This window comes from Diabrotica undecimpunctata, chromosome 1 (assembly GCF_040954645.1).
Source record: "Diabrotica undecimpunctata isolate CICGRU chromosome 1, icDiaUnde3, whole genome shotgun sequence".
Lineage (NCBI taxonomy): Eukaryota > Metazoa > Arthropoda > Insecta > Coleoptera > Chrysomelidae > Diabrotica > Diabrotica undecimpunctata.
In genome coordinates, this window is record NC_092803.1 from 70,430,837 (window position 1) to 70,446,148 (window position 15,312).

General features: G+C 34.5%; 1 protein-coding gene across 2 annotated transcripts in view; it reads left to right on the forward strand.

Annotated features, from left to right (window-relative positions):
• Positions 1 to 15,312, forward strand: part of LOC140450574 (transducin-like enhancer protein 4) — a 763,102-nt gene that overhangs the window by 710,050 nt on the left and 37,740 nt on the right. The window lies entirely within an intron of this gene.

Sequence of the window (15,312 nt, forward strand, 5' to 3'; positions counted from 1 at the left end):
AATATGAAGACATGTTATTGTTGCAAAGTTTGTGTTATAAAATTTTTAAATTAAAATATTTATGTTCGGTTTATTTTATAATAGTTATGATATAATTTTATAATCAATATATTTATATATTGTTAAATAAAAAAACAAATCATGTATGTTACAATTAATTACAAAAAGGTCAAAACAAAAATATTTAAAAGATATTACATGGTGGCAAAAAAGTTTTCAAAATCCTTAGAGAAGCTATTATAGTCTTGCTACAAACTTTGTGTTATACAATTGGTAAATAAAAATGTTTATATTCAGTTTATTTCATAATTGAGGTATACATTTATAAACAATATATTTATAGAATGTTAAATAAAAATATTGCCTTTTGATTTTCCCAGATTGGTTTTCTTTTCCCTCTGAAAAATATTATATACTATAATAAACATAATACATCAATCATTAATGAAATGCATATCTTTAAAATCAAATGTATCTTTAATCTGTGGCTCTCCAAGATGAATCTTTGAAATGAGTTGCCAAATCTTCCATCTGCAACTTGTTTGGATTAACCCGACCATTACGGTCGGGTTAATCCGAACGGAATCGGGGAAACGAGTTGTTCGGATTACCTATGACTTTTTTATTACAAGAAGAAAAACTGTAAAAACACAATGAAAATTATTGAAAATGCTTTACGTATATTAATAAAATATATTATACAAATTTAATATATTATATACAATATATTTAATAAATACATATTATCTATATAAATTTCAATGGTGAGCAGTAAAAAATCTGTAATTTTTTCTGGACGCCAGTCTCGACGTGCCGATCAAACGCTCTGTCTCTTATACGTTTCAGCATTATGATCTCCTCGCTGCTGTTAAGGTTCTCTTCTGTTCAACGGATGGCCGTGTTCAGGGCTTTTAACAGCTTCAGCTGGAGAAGTTTTTGAAGCATAAATGGTGGTTCATCATCGACATCCTCTCCTTCCGTTTCTTCATTTTGAATAGCCCTTACAATTTCTTTTTCCGTGAGCATTTCTTGGGCAAAATTTCTTTGTCGCAGCCACCGGATGCTCATTCTCGAACTTTAGATTTAGTAATTTTATTATTGTCGTGTTCTCTTGAGCCAGCTGAGCGACAAATATGCTTAAAATGATGTCTTTTCATTGGATGAAGAGTCGTCAACAGAAACTAAGTTTGGGCTCAAGTTTTTCCAAGAAAGTTGAATTAAACGTTGTGAAATGGATGGATGACCAACAATTTTCCAAATTGAAAACGACGTCCTTGAGATTAACTTTCTTCAAAGCTACTACTAGATCCGTTCCACTTTGCTCGTCATTAAGAACGTTGGAGAGTAAAGCTTTTCGATTGCGCAGTTTTGTGTTCTGGATAACATTCTGGTCCATTAGTTGAATCATAGTTGTCGTGTTGGGTGGTAAGATCATGGCAAAAATTTTACCATCTTCACTACGAAGTTCATCAGCGGATGGATGACCAGAGTAGTTGTCCAGCAGCAATACTCTCTCCTGATACAGGTTCACACGTGCGAGATGACGACGAACCTCAGGGACGAATTCAGTTTTGAACCAATTCAAGAACAAATCAACAGATTTGAATGCACGAGGCTTGTTAGCCGTTCCCACAACAAGCAAACGAAGTTTGTGATTCCCACAAGGCATAAAGGTGATTCTTTCTTTCATAGTTTTTCGACCAGGAGCGTTTTTTTCTTGAGATGGCAACAACGGTCTGGTAACATGCGCCAAAATAACCCTTTCATCTGCATTGTAAATTTGCTCAGGTGTCCAACTGTTTAATCATAAGTTCTTTAAATGCTTCAGAAGGGTTCGATGCCGGCGTCATTACTCGAAAGTTTCTCACCAGTAATTTTGAGATGTATAACTCCATGATGTCATTTGAAGTTATCCAACCAACCCTTACATGTGCGAAATGACGGGCTTTTTCACACAACATTTCACCACTCACCGGAACATGCTGTCTACGATGTTGTAGGAATCACATGAACAACGCACTTTCTACCTAAGGATATTCGGCGGGTTTGATGGTTTTCCTCTTTCCTAGACCGCTTTCCGTTTCGCTGACGAACTTTCAGATCTTTTCTTTGTTCTTCTTAATGTCCGTAATGGTAGATTTGCCAATACCGAACTATTTGGAACTGAAACTTTTGTTTGATAGTCAAAATCACGTGTTTACGTGGAGCCATCATGATACGAAAGCACAAACATAACTAGATAATGTGTAGGTGGGCAAGGAAAGTAAAAACCGATGTTCGTCATGTTGATTCATGTCGATTCAATCGTGGGGGAGGCAGAGGCAACCGCGCGAGTCGGACTACTGCTTCGTTCGGACGACCTTGGGTTTGGATAAACGCGACCGTACTGTATTAATTTTTATGTAGTTTAACATCACCTCAAATTGTTTCCTAGTTGTTTTCTTTTTAATTAAAACATACAATAATATAACTAAGGGCGAAAACGACATGAAATTTTAGACAGATTAAAAATTACATTTACATACGGTAAATTATATATCAAGGTAGGCAACCCGTTATACGTAAATCCTACATCATACCAATTTGAAAATTTTCACATAAATGTATTAAAATTGGAGTTTAACCCTTGTAATTATTTCACATAAACGATACATCATAGCCCCCATCCCATTGTTAGTGCATAATTTCTCTACAATTCACTTATGTTTTTTGGTTTTTTTTTTTAAACTACGTGATACAATTGTGTACCGTTTCATACCTCAAAATCCCTTGGAACCTTTAACCCAGGATATCGTATGCATGAATGTACGCAGAGAGTATGGCGAGATTCCAAGTAATATGTCTTAAAAAGTCCGGTTGTTACTTGTTTAATGATTTGATTATTCAGAATGTATAAATGATACCTTTTAAGAAGAAACTTAGTTATTCTGAGAAATATGACAAATCATTGCTACTAGACAATAAATCTCCTTAGTTAAACTATTTGCCCATTTTAAAATTACCGATTGAAAATGATAGTCTTGACATTTACGTCTCTGTAGAAAAAATTTTAGAATAAGTATCGTCTTGTTTCTTGCGATCTCTTTAACAAAGTCTTTAAACTGTTAGAGGTATCCTAAGATGTAAGGAAAATCAATCACTCCGGCAAAACACCCCTGACAACCGGACGAGGCGACAAAATATCTGCATTTTCGTTGAAGGAAAGATTCCCAATTAGTTACCCAAGTTCTGTGACTAATAAGCACTGCTATTCAACATACTGCGCAATGGCGGGAACAAAAAGGGGTCTTATACAGTCAGAATGATAGATAGAGCTAAAAAAATTAAAATAACAATTGTAGCACTAAACTTTAATCCAAAGTTTAGGAAGAAAATAATTTGTATGTTAGGGTAATAATTTATTGTGTTAAGTAAGAAAGAAAAAAGTAGTTTTTATTATTTAAAAGGTAGAACCTTAAAAAGTTTGGAAGAAAATACGACTCCCTTTATGTTGAAAATACGAAAAAAAAAAATACATTTTATTTTTAATTTTCTTGAAATGAAAAAATATTCATGACATTTTTTATAAAAAAGGTCTAATATTGAATATATTTCTTATTATATTTCATTTTTTAATATTTTGAATTTTTTCTGTTGCCATTAATAGTTCATCGGCCGTTTGCGCTTATTTTTTTGTTTAAGGTTGAATATATATATATATATATATATATATATATATATATATATATATATATATATATATACTCTGGGCCAAAATTAACCGGCCACCTTAAAAATGGGTAATTTTTGATGTCGTATATCTCCTAAATCTGTGGTCCGATTTAAGTGATTTTTTTAATATGTTATAGCCTTATTCCTTGACAATATCGTTATATTAATATGGTTGCTAAACAGGTAAATTCTCATTGTATTCCGGGTGTACGAATTAAACTGTGTGTTTTTCTTAAAGTTTGTATCACCATGTGGAATATTCTAGCATTTATAAAATATTGAAATTAAATCCTAACTATAACCTCATGTTTTCTCGACATTTTGTTTTTTGATTCATTTGCTTATGTTGGATAATACAAAAGTTAGGTAGTTTAACAACTAGCCATGTTTTTCATCAATACAGACGATTTAACTCACCAGCAAAATTAACCCCACCACCTTTATTATTGTTTTGTTTACAGTACCTGTGACAATTTGTTTCCTAAATTTGTGTCATCAAAGGATTTTTGGCATATAGTCGTTGTACGACATTGTTGCAAATCTGTTTCCGTGTTAATAACAATTCTTGAACAATTTGTAATTAAAATTAAATTTGTAATTAAAATTAACAGTTAAAATTGTAATTTCATATCATTGTGAGCGAATATTGTTTAGGTTGAACTTTTAGTGCTTATTTATTGTTTGTGATTTTAAAAATGCCACTCGTTTCAACTGATGCTGCTAGGGCAGTGGTTTTAGTTGATGCTGGTTACAGTCAACGTCATATCGCTGGGATGACGATTTCGGGAGGCAGGATCGTACAACTGCAGCCCAGGTCAAGGCCGAAAACGATGCACTTCAGTTCGAGATGACCGCTTCATTGTCACTAAAGTATTGAGAAATCGCTTTTGCACCGCTCCTGAAGCTCGTAGGTCTCTTCTTGAGGTGAGAAACGTTAGTGTAAGTAGACAAACTATTAGAAGAAGACTGTCAGAAATAAACTTGAGGGCTTTTCGTCTAGCTCGCGCACCACAACTGCTCCCACAACACCGTAGGGCTAGACTTCATTTTGCGAGAGAATATGCTAACTGGACTATGGCGGAATGGAAGAATATACTGCCCTAAAAGGTCCAGATGGACGCTAACGTGTCTATAGGCGTCAAAATGAAAGGTTTGCTGCATGCGCTATAAACGAAACAGTGGCTTACCGAGGAGGATCAATAATGATTTGAGGAGGTATTTCTTACGAAGCGCGTACTGATCTTGTTGTGTTTGGTAGAGGCAGTGTGAATGCCCAAGTATACGTGCAAGAAGTTCTCCAAGACCATGTCATGCCTTTTGCACCATTCATTGGTGATAACTTCAGACTAATGCATGACAATGCACGTTGCCATACGGCAAGATCTATCCGTGGGTACCTTAATAAGGTCGGGATTCAAGTTCTACCATGGCCAGCACACAGTCCCGATCTTAACCCAATTGAGCATATCTGGGACAACCTCAAAAGACGGGTAAGAGCAAGAGTACCAGCCCCTGCATCCTTTGAAGAGCTGAAGACAGCTGCGGTAGAGGAGTGGCACAATATCCATCAACCTGATATTCTGGATATCATGAATGGATTGCCAAATCGGCTCCAAGAAGTCCTAAGGGCTAGAGGCGGCAACACCTATTATTGATACCCATTTTTTTTTTCAATTAGACTTTGATTTCCAAAATATTGTTAATGAATGTGATGTGACCATGTAAATGGTAATGTGAATTTTCTTCGAAGATTTTATTCATTGGATTTTTACTGTAACAAATGACTTTCTTTTCAAAAAGATTATTTTTTCTCCTCCACGGAGATAAAAATTGATAAAAAACATGTCTAGTTGTTAAAGCACATAACTTTTGTATTATCCACCATAAGCGAATCAATCAAAAAACAAAATGTTGAGAAAACATGAGGCTATAGTTACGATTTAATTTCAGTATTCTACAAATGCTAGAATATTCCACAGAGTGATACAAACTTTAAGAAAAAAACACAGTTTGATTCGTACACCCGGTATACAATGAAAATTTACCTGTTTAGCAACAATATTATCATAATGATATTGTGAAGGAATGAGGCTATAACATATTAAAAAAATCACTTAAATCGGACAACAGGTTTAGGAGATATAAGAAATCAAAAATTACCCATTTTTAAGGTGGCCGGTTAATTTTGGCCCAGAGTGTATATATATATATATATATATATATATATATATATATATATATATATATATATATATATATATATATATAAATATATATATAGCTGAGTTTGTTTTCAGCTTACCTCTACCTGAAAAACTACACACATGCACACACATGGAGTCCCAGTGCCATATGAGCACTCTAGATATGATTACACAGTGCCCAGTTGGCTCGGCGCTCGGATACTTATGTTTTGCTGACCCGAGACCACGCCTCACAACTTTCAAACTCTTTAACTTTCCATCTCTTATGTACACTAAAGTGTGATAGTCATACAGTGGCCGAAACTCAAATTTTTATACACAAATATCAGCGACGCCTTCTGACTGTTTTGTCTTGTTTACTTTGTCTACATCACTTGTCTGTTGACCTGTAAACTTTAAAGTTTTGGAGTGGTTTTAATCTTTCCCAGCGGCACTATTGTTACTTATTTTCAAAATATGATTAATTTAAATTAGTAATATTATTTCTTAATGTCTTATTTACGTAAAATGTCTATTTGTATTTTTTAATTTCTTCGGCAATTTGTTCCATGTCTCCTACTTTTAACATTGATTTAATATTCCTGGTTCCTATTTTGAATTCTTTAATTGGTGTTTTATCTTTTTGTTCTTATCATTTTGCCATTTTTCTGTATTTTTGTATTTTTTTTTTGTTTTCCATGGTTAGTTTAGTTTCCCATATGGTTCAATTAAGTCTGCACCATATGGAATACTTTTTTTTTAATTTTATATTTTTATTTTTTTATTTTATTTTATTTTTTATAAAAAGTTCGGAATGATCTGAAACCTAGAATACAATCATCAGATTTTTTAATCATTTTACGAATTTTGTTTTTTTTTTTTAAACAAAATTTGTTTAAGTTACTAATGTTTGTATTTTGAAAACGATTTTCGAAGTGAAAATTGAAACGTCAATAAACGTACTTTAACCTTTAATTGTGGCTTATTCCCATTTAAATAGTAATTACTTTAACATGCCACAAGAAAATAGCTTCAGAACAATAGGTAATATTGAACACAGAACGCCACTGTATGCGATCTACAGCCAGAAATAGAGTCAATATTAATTATTCAATGATCCTGAATTGAAAAGTGATTTTCACAAGCGAGGGTTGTGTTTATGTGGCGCTGCCGATCTCTTAATCTCCCCCAATTACCCCTGCCATCGTCGGCGGCGCATACTACCGCCTCCGGCCAAATGGTCGCCACTACTTCGCCGTTGTTTCGCACCCCCCTGGAGAATCCACACTCTCACCATCGTTCTGTCAGGGCTGTACCCTTATTTTTATTTAACTCAAAAACAAACAAAAAAAAGGATTTTACATTTATATATATATATATATATATATATATATATATATATATATATATATATATATATATATATATATATATATATATATAGATGGTTAGTCAATAACGTGCTTTAAACAAGAAAATGCAATTTTTTACAGCCACAATTATCGAGGAAGTGTCGATTATATAATAGGCGAATTTAGGCAAATATGGCTGTGTTTTAGTAATTTAGTTATAAATATAATAGGCAAGTCTTCTCCAACTGACGCCATTTCTCTCTCATTGCATCTTCGACATCTTCTCTCCAGGATCGTCTTGGTCTACCCCGTTTTTATATCTTTTTTGGCCATCTATTTTCGTGCATTCTCTGCAGGTGTCCACACCAATTTAGTCTTTTGACTTCAATTGTGTCTATTATGTCCAGATCAATTTTCATGTCTCTCCTAATATCTTCGTTCTTCCCCTATTAAGTGTAGTCAGTAGGCAACATCGTCTCCAATAGTTCATTTCCATGACGTTATTTTTTAATTTTTATCTTTGCTTGTGACGGGTAGCTTTTTTAGACAGCAGACTCAGTAAAACTCAGGTTTAATATCCACGAAAAATAAAATGCAATTAATGATATAAAATCTAAACGGCAATTACGCTGTGATTAATACGCACAGGACACATACGGTAGAAAACGGGTCGAAGGAGCAAAGGAGTAGAGATGGAGCGGGCCAATCAACACTCGACCCGATGAGGAACGGACGGTGTCCAATCAGTACTTGGATCCAGGAGAGAATAGGTATGCCTCGGATCAATACTCCACGACTGGGTACGGATTCCTACCACTAAATTAGCAGATGTCGTTGTCAGTCAATTTCCTTGGACCGTTGGGTTTGTTTTCGGATCAAAAATCCGACAGAACTCTGGTTTCTCTTGCGGCGGCTGCTCTTTTATACGGTCGAAGGCCTTCCATCTACTCTAGCGCACATCGTTGGAGGAGGGCCTTATGGTAGGGATGCGTGAATACGAAGCGCTGACGGTATTGAGGCGATGCAAATCGTTACATGCTTGATTTTTCAGAGTTCGACGCCGTACAATCCAATACTTTTTATTATTGTTTTATAAATTCTTCTTTTATTTTCTTCAATTATTTTATTATTACACAATAGTCCGTGTCGCTTTCTAGTAGCTGATCTTGCTTAGCCAATCCTGGAATGTATTTCTTCGTTGCCCCCTGCTTGTGATGGTATTTGTATCCCAAGTATTTGAAAGTTCTAGTTGATTTTATATTTCCCATTTCAATTTGAAGGCTTTCTGGTTTTTCTCCGGCAACTAAGTAATCGATTTTTTGTATATTAATTATGAGGCTCCACTTGGTGTACTCCTCATAACTTCTATCTTCAGCTATAATGGCTTGGTCGTCAGCGAAGTGTATCGTGTACAAGTTCTCGTCTTCGATTTGGATGCCCATATTGCAGCACTTTCTTCTCCACACTGAGAGCGCCTCATTCGGATATATTTTAACGAGAGTAAGTGCTATACAGCAGCCTTTTTTAGGCCCTTGATAATAGCAATTTCTCTAGTTAATTTGTTTCCACTTTTAACGTTTACCGTCATATTTTTGTAAAGCTGCACCGCACTGATTTTATTTATTTTTTTTTTGTTTATTCCTTATTTTTTCAATGCTACCCAGTTCATTGAAAGTGATACTCTATCGGATGTCAGATCTTTAAAGACTATTTGAGTTAAAAGGATCTGGGGAATACGGTGGGTGTTCAACCAATTCATAGCCCAATTCGTGTAATTTTGCCATGGCGACGGCCGATCGGTTAGCCGGTGCATTGTCTTGGTGAAAGAGCACTTTTTTGTGTTTCAAACCTGGGCGTTTTCTACACAGTTCGGCATCGAATCGATCCAATAATGCTGCGTAGTACTCACCATTGATTGTTTTTCCTCTTTCCAAGTAGTCGATGTGGATGATGCCCTTCGCATCACAGAAAACAGTCGTCATCACTTTGACGGCCGAATGTGCACTCTCTGCCTTCGGTAACAGCAAAAAACGCGGCATCCATCGCGCGGATAGCTTTTTCATGTCCAAATGATGGTGAATGATATTGTGTACGTGTTCGTAGGAAATGTTTAGGACCTCTATTAACTCGCGGAGCTTAATTCGACGATCTGCCATAATCATGTCATTGACTTTGTTGATCATTTCCGGCGTGGTGACTTCATTTGGCCTCCCGGTACGCTCATCATCAAAAACACTCGTACGACCACGAACAAATTCAGCGTTCCAAAATTTTACTATTGCTAACGAAGGTGCAACCTCACCATAAACTTCGTCCAGGTCGAGTTTGATTTGCACATTCATTTTACCGTTTTTGTGGAGGAACTTAATCACCGAACGATACTCGACTGTTTCCATTTCTCCGAAAACACAAAATTTGCTTGCTTTTGACGGCTGTAAAAACCAAACTAATTGTTTTTAAAACTTAAAATGTTGACAGACGTCATGTCATGAATGGCAAATGTCAACACCGAAACCAATTCGGTATCAAGTAGCGTTATCTATCAAAGGCTAGTTTAATATCAATCTATCCTCGTACTGCCAGTGGTACAGCGGATTTCACGAACTGATTACAGTGAGGTAAAACAAATCATCTCTAAATAAATTTTTCACAAATATAGTTTGAATTTACTTTGTATACTAATGAATTTCCCTGAAGTAAAGATTTCCTCGCTTCTATGTTTGAATTCTAGTCCATTGTAAAACATTGTTACCAATTCTCTTTGATATCGATTACACCAATGATAATTGTAGACAAGTTCTGCTCTGTCCGAACTCCCCCAACACATCCCCTTGTGTCCCAGTTTAACATCACGTTCAAATATGCTCTCGGGATTAGGTTTTTAATTTATTCATGGGACTTTTTTTCGGATAGCATCACCGTTATTTACATTGTTTTTCAGAAACACGTATCAAACTGATATTACGAGGATTACTGTTGTGCGTTTCCATATGATTCGGATTCATTCCATTTTAATTTTCGTTTGTACAATGGAAAAAATCGCTAATCGCTAGGTAAAGCGGTTAGTTGGAATGTTTGATATGTGAGATACGTCATTTTTGAAAAGTTTAAAGCTCGCGTTCGATGAGCTTTCCGGTAGGATTAGTGTAATGCATGGAACGATATGTAGTTTTTCAATAATAAAACTATGTACAAGTATATCAAAGTCAATCAGTTAATTGTTTTCAATACCAATCAGTCAATATTTTAATTATTCATAAAATTATTATGTTAACTGCATAATAAACTTATTCAGAACTTTGATAGTCTGATGTTTGCTAGATTCTTTGTAAGAAAAATACAAAAGAATGAAGTCAAAATTATTGACACTTAATCTGGAAGAGAAAGCAAGCATAAAAGATTCTGAGCTAAAATTATTTCGTTTTTCTTTATTTTAATTTCACGGACTTATCTTATAGGTCTTGCTTATTTTTTTGTATCCAAAAGTTATTCTATAACTACAACGTGTATGTGGTATAACACAGAGATGGCAGTACAAAGCGATCTTTCAATTAGTTTGAAATTGACACTTCGCCAAACGCAGAACTGGAGTCCATATCGAATAACGGGTTGCCGAATTAAAGCAAGCGTGAAGAAAGGTGCAGAAACATCATGAAATAAGCAGCTGAAGAATTAGTAGGCATGGAAGGTAAACAAAGAAGAACGAGAACGAATAACTTTTTTGACGAAGAATGTCAGATTATAATAGAAAAAAAAAACAGAGCATATTAACTGATGCAACAACAGAGGAACAGAACGCGACAAACAGAGGAGGAATATGAATAACTACTTACGAAAGAAAAGAAATTCCACCGCAGAAAGAAGGGAGTAAAGATGAATGAACACAGAACTACAAGAACTAAGTAAGCCAACAGGGACAAGAACACTTTACCAGAAACTAAACAAATGCAGAAAAGAAGTCAAACAAAAGAAGTGAAGAGATAAGGAGGGTAACTTATTGACAGAACAGCAAGAAAGACTAAGAAGTTGAAATTCTTGATTGCGACCGAAAATGTTTTATATTATATTGATATAGTAGATGTTCGTTTGTAATACTCCATTTAATGTTTTCTATTGCTTATAATTATGTGTTCTTAGTATGCAATACGCTAAATAAAAATTCTCCGCTGCTGACACGCTTCTTGGTAAAACTCATAGGGACATCTAAATGATACGATAAAAAGTGATCACGCGTATGACTCATTTTATTTATTTTGCTGGTGTATAGTTGTCACGTTTATATTTGTATAGTTAACATTATTTCAGGATAAAATTTTTTATTCAGGATAGCCTCCGTTTTCAATTTTGTTTATATTATAGAACAAAACTGACATGGTCGTGGGAATTAAATTATTTTGCACAATGCATTTGAAACATTATTTTGTTAAAAAAAAATTGTCAAAAAAAAGGCGGCATCTGTTTGAAATCGATAACGGCCATCGAAAGGCGATTAACAGTGGCAAAGAAGCAGTGTGCAAACTAAACACGCAACTATTTACTGTTACTATTTGTAATTGGTCGTTCATATCCAGTTTATTGTTTCTTTGAAATCATTAGTTCTAAAAATGGTTTCATTAGTCAAAAATCACAATTTTCTGTGTACCGCCTATGTAGAAATTTACAACATCATCTTATGTTTTCCGCCATGAATAAGACGTTTCACACCGAGTTATAAATTACGTCTCTTGGTCCGCATTACCGATACATTCGTCCTCTTTTCTGCCATGTTCTCGTCGTCGTTTTGCATACACATGCGATATACACACATCTCATAGAAGACCTTTGCACGGCATCATGTAGTTTTATTTTATGATGATTTAAACAGACGTATACGACCCCGCGGGGTTCCTCGCGGTAGATCGTGTTCGAAATGTGAAAATTGCGGACGGGAGCTTTAAGTACACGGTAAAAAATATTGACTGTGAGTTTTACAACCTAACTAGGTTTTACCTGGTATATTTTTTATAGCATTTTTATGTATATATCGTGACACTAAGACAAAATTGTAAAATAAACACGTTATTATCGTTTCGACTTTAACAGATGGGAACCCTTGTTAAAATATTTATATTCTTATGAATCTCAAAAGCATTTATATTACATTAAGGTTTCCAGAAATAATTTTTAAAAAATTTTATACCTAAACATTTTAATTTGAACATAAGGAGATATGGTAAGGTAAAATAAAGTCAGGGAAAAAATAAACCAGCATAAAAAAGTATAAAGAAAGCAAAAAAATAGGTGTGATGCAGATATATTATAAGGTCGACAAAAAGGAATCGAAAGTACCTGTAGCAAACGTTAAAAGATTAAGACCAAGGTTGTACTAAAAATTCACCATAAATACTAGGTTTTATAATATTGAAAGGACTTATATCGATCTCCGTCCCTTCGATGTAAAAATCAATTTATTCTATCTAAATTACCAAATTTTATGCGCCCACAGCGTGCAGTAGTAAAGATGACATAGAGAAATTTAATACTACCCAAGCGTCGTTTATACACTTCGAAGTCACCAGCAGATTCTAAAGAGAAGATCATAAGAAATCAGATCGATTATATAACAATTCCTGAAAGATGCCAACATTCAATCAAGATAACTAAAACACTACCTGAAGCAGATGTCCCCTCAGCTCATAACTTAAGTAATCAGCGACATCACACTCAAACTTAAAAAAGTAAATTGCCAAAAACCGACTAACCGGATAAACACTAACTGTATTCGAGATAATAGCCAAGCAATCATACACGAGATAAAAAAGAAGTTCGAAAAATCGGAAGAAACATATAACATCGAAGACCACTGGAATCAGATCAAAACCATGATGCAAGAAAAAACCAAAAAGCATAAAACTATTAATAAACGCAAACAGTAATAGATGACTGATGAAATATTGAGACTAATGGAAACAGACGAGAACAGAAATATAAAACACTGAAGAATACAACAAAATCAATAAAGAAATCAGATGGAAAATCTGGGAAGCAAAAAAAATTATACAGCAGCAATGTATTAAAATAGAAGAACTGCAGAAAACGAATGACACGTTTAATTTGTACAAAAAGGTGCAAGAAATAACTGGACCATATAGGTAAACTTCAAGTAGTTTAAGGATAAACATAGAAAATGTTGATAAATAGTTGATAAACAAGGAAATATCATAGTGCGTAGTATCAATGAATAAAACAAACTGTAGCGGTGGAGGGAATATATATCGTTTGATGACGAACGAACAGAACTACAAATCGAAAATATATCGACTGGTCCAAACATAACCTTCGATGACATGGGAAGAGCTATACAACTATCAAAGAATAGGAAACAAACTGGTCCAGATGAAATTCTCAGCAAAATAATCAAACTACTCGACGATAAAGGTAAATATTCTCCTCTAAACCTCTTCAATAAAACATCCGAATCAGGGCATATACCAACAGACTGGCTACTTCCAAAATTTGTAATGATACCGACACAATTCGAGATATCGGAAGTAACCTTAGAACCAGAGAAGCATTATTCAGTTTGCAGGTCCTGGTTAAAATATGTAGGGATGTAGAACAACCAGTATATATGTGTTTTATTGACTTAAAAAAACCGGGACATCCACGACAAACTGATAGGCGTCTTGAAACAGATGAGAATTGTTGACCAAGACCTCCGTAAAAATTTGTATTGGCATCAATGTGCAAACATACGAATTGGTCAGAATACGACGGAAGCAGTGGAAATACGATGTGGAGTGAGGCAGGGTGAATTATATTACCTCTACTTTTTAATATTTAGTACGAATTTATTTTCAAAGAAGCCTTAGATAATTAGTTTAATGCAGGCATTAAAATCAACGGGATTAGATCGCAGACCACACGGTACTGATTGTATCCAAGGAAAAAGAGTTGCAACGATTTATAAACAAGGTAACCGAAACATTTGTTGGATATGGGCTAGAGTTAGTTATGGTAGTAGTATGGAATAGAGTTAGAAAGAATTCACAATATCATCTAATTGGGCGTCAATGTTAACGATATCTGAGATATAATCGAAGAAGTAAGAATACGCATTGAAAAAGCCAGAGCTGCCTTCTAAAAACTAAAGAAAATTCTCATTAATAGAGATATTTCATTAAACGTTAATATCATATTAATACGCTGGACTACGTATACGACTGGCTATCAATACGTTGCTGAAAGAGTCTGCTGGAGAGCTAAACTCTTACTGCAACACTAATGACAAACTTAAGGCATTTACGATGTGGATATACCGACGAATATTTCGGATAAGTTGGGTTGATCGAATAACAAAAGAAATAGCTTTAGACCGAATGAAAAAGCAAATTCGAAAGTTACAATATGCTGGCCATCTAATGAGACATCCAGAGGGGTATAACCTATACACCTCATAATTAAACGGCAATATCGCCGGAAGAAGAGGCCCAGGTCATAGAAGAACATCCTGGCTCCGAAATCTCCTAGAGTAGTATCAAGAGACATCCGCTAATCTGTTTCGAGTTGCCGTAAACAATTATATGAGGGATTCGACCGTTACTTGATGGATTAAGTTCATTTTATCAAGCAATAAAATACTGAAAATTTTTGTTTTCAACACTTCTACAAATTTTATTCTAATTTATTATCACTACAGCTGTTTCGGCAGAGTGCATTTCTCAAGCGAGCTATTTTTGTTATGCCATATTTGTTATATTATATTTATGTTTCTAACACTTTATAGTCTTTAACCTGGATAAATTGAGGAAGGGAGAACTGTTTGTCTCAAGTTGGTCATTCAGAATTATATCTGCAATTTTAATTTTGTTAATTTCCATAGATTCTAATAATGATAGCTGAAGACCTTTATTTTTAATGTAAAGAATTTGAAATTGGTTATTAAAAGAATGGTTATAATCTAGAAGGTGAAGTACGCACGTAGATTCTGTTTTTCTATTATTAAAAGCCCTTTTGTGTTCCGCTATCTGTTTTGAATGGTACTACCCGTTTGACCGATGTAACTTTTTTTGCAGTCGCCACATGTA